The sequence below is a fragment of the Electrona antarctica genome (assembly GCF_951216825.1).
Source record: "Electrona antarctica genome assembly, chromosome: 23".
NCBI lineage: Eukaryota > Metazoa > Chordata > Actinopteri > Myctophiformes > Myctophidae > Electrona > Electrona antarctica.
In genome coordinates this window covers 3,882,883-3,885,952 of record NC_136804.1, presented here as the reverse complement: position 1 = coordinate 3,885,952, position 3,070 = coordinate 3,882,883, and positions in this window count along the sequence as shown.

Here is a 3,070-nt window from a genome sequence, read left to right as displayed (position 1 = left end):
CACCATGACAGACCATCACCATGACAGACCATCACCATGACAGACCATCACCATGACAGACCATCACCATGACAGACCAACACCATGACAGACCATCACCACGACAGACCATCACCATGACAGACCATCACCATGACAGACCATCACCATGACAGACCAACACCATGACAGACCATCACCATGACAGACCATCACCATGACAGACCAACACCATGACAGACCATCACCATGACAGACCATCACCATGACAGACCATCACCATGACAGACCATCACCATGACAGACCATCACCATGACAGACCAACACCATGACAGACCATCACCACGACAGACCATCACCATGACAGACCATCACCATGACAGACCAACACCATGACATCAGACCATCACCATGACAGACCATCACCATGACATCAGACCATCACCACGACAGACCATCACCATGGCAAATTATCACCATGGCAGACCATCACCATGGCAGACCATCACCATGACAGACCATCACCATGGCAGACCATCACCATGACAGACCATCACCATGACAGACCATCACCATGGCATCAGACCATCACCATGGCATCAGACCATCACCATGACAGACCATCACCATGACATCAGACCATCACCATGACAGACCATCACCATGGCATCAGACCATCACCATGACAGACCATCACCATGGCATCAGACCATCACCATGACAGACCATCACCATGACAGACCATCACCATGACAGACCAACACCATGACAGACCATCACCATGACATCAGACCATCACCACGACAGACCATCACCATGGCATCAGACCATCACCACGACAGACCATCACCACGACAGACCATCACCATGACATCAGACCATCACCATGACATCAGACCATCACCATGGCATCAGACCATCACCATGACAGACCATCACCATGGCATCAGACCATCACCATGACAGACCATCACCACGACAGACCATCACCAAGACAGACCATCACCATGGCATCAGACCATCACCACGACAGACCATCACCATGACAGACCATCACCATGGCATCAGACCATCACCATGACAGACCATCACCATGGCATCATACCATCACCACGACAGACCATCACCATGACAGACCATCACCATGGCATCAGACCATCACCACGACAGACCATCACCATGGCATCAGACCATCACCATGACAGACCATCACCATGGCATCAGACCATCACCATGACAGACCATCACCATGGCATCAGACCATCACCATGACAGACCATCACCATGGCATCAGACCATCACCATGACAGACCATCACCATGGCATCAGACCATCACCATGACAGACCATCACCATGGCATCAGACCATCACCATGACAGACCATCACCATGGCATCAGACCATCACCATGACAGACCATCACCATGACAGACCATCACCGTGACAGACCATCACCATGGCATCAGACCATCACCATGACAGACCATCACCATGACAGACCATCACCGTGACAGACCATCATATTTTTGGACGTGGTTGGTTTCCGCCCGACAGCAGATTGTTTTTAATGCAGGAAACACAGTAAAAAAAAGACAAACCGAGCAACATTTTTTGTTTCCGTCGAACACTGGAGGAGTTTAATTGGTGTGCTGTGCTCAAAACCTCCCCCGTTGGTTACCCACATGGAAACCATGTGTTTATTATTCTGCTTCCTTTATTAGCTTTGGGTCTGCTTTTTGTCGCCATTTCTGTCGTTATTTCTTACCTAAAGTTGAACCAAATTTCGGTCGGTGGTTCGGGACATTTTGGCGTGTGTGTGTCTGTGCTTTTCTTTTTTTCTTCTCTCAAGTCAGACGGACAACTGTAAAATGTTAACATTTTATCCAAGTCAACCGTATCTTTATTAGTTTAGTCTGTTCTGGAGGAAATCGCCGATTTGTGTGAGCTATTTAACGAGAGATCTTGGACCCCATCGTAAAAAAGCCTACACTTTTTTTAGGGCTTTATTTTTCTTTTCTTTTCTTAATTGTTTTTACAAATTTTGAAAAACATTTTAAAAATGGTTCAAATAGCCAATCTACATTGACACGTTGTGAGCTTGTAGATCGACTGTTTGGACTATCTTAAAAAAGGTTAAAAGGTTGAACTGTTAAAAGGTTTTACGCATTGGGATTAAAGCTGCTATAAGCAATAATATGTCAAAAATGTAATGACCTTTTTTCTTTCTTTTGTTTTGTATACAGACAGCCAGCAGTGGGTAGAACGCTCCCAGTCTCTGTGACACATCTAGCGGCCGCAATCTGCATTCAAAATGTTCCTAGAAGCTTTGTCATTGGTCGATTTGTCTACTTCCTGATTGGTTAGTCATTGCGACCGTTTTCTTCCCGACCAATGACAATGCTTCTAGGAACATCTTTGAATGCATATTGCGGCCAACAGAAGTATCACAGAGACTACATTTTTTTGGTGGAGTGTTCTACCCATTGCTGGGTAGGAAAAAAAGGTCATTACAAGTTTGACATATTATTGCTTATAGCAGCTTTAAAGAAGGATTAAAAGTTACTTATTTTCTATCGATTACACCTTGAGTTTGTGGAGATTTTTCTTTGCTTGTTTTAGTTTTTTTTGTCTCATTCCTGAGCCAATCATTTGATGACCGGGTCAATATCAGTGAATAGGAGACTAACGGCAGGCCTTTCAGTCAACAGGAGACTAACGGCAGGCCTTTCAGTCAATAGGAGACTAACGGCATGCCTTTCAGTCAATAGGAGACTAACGGCAGGCCTTTCAGTCAATAGGAGACTAACGGCATGCCTTTCAGTCAACAGGAGACTAACGGCAGGCCTTTCAGTCAATAGGAGACTAACGGCATGCCTTTCAGTCAACAGGAGACTAACGGCAGGCCTTTCAGTCAATAGGAGACTAACGGCAGGCCTTTCAGTCAATAGGAGACTAACGGCAGGCCTTTCAGTCAATAGGAGACTAACGGCATGCCTTTCAGTCAATAGGAGACTAACGGCAGGCCTTTCAGTCAATAGGAGACTAACGGCATGCCTTTCAGTCAATAGGAGACTAACGGCAGGCCTTTCA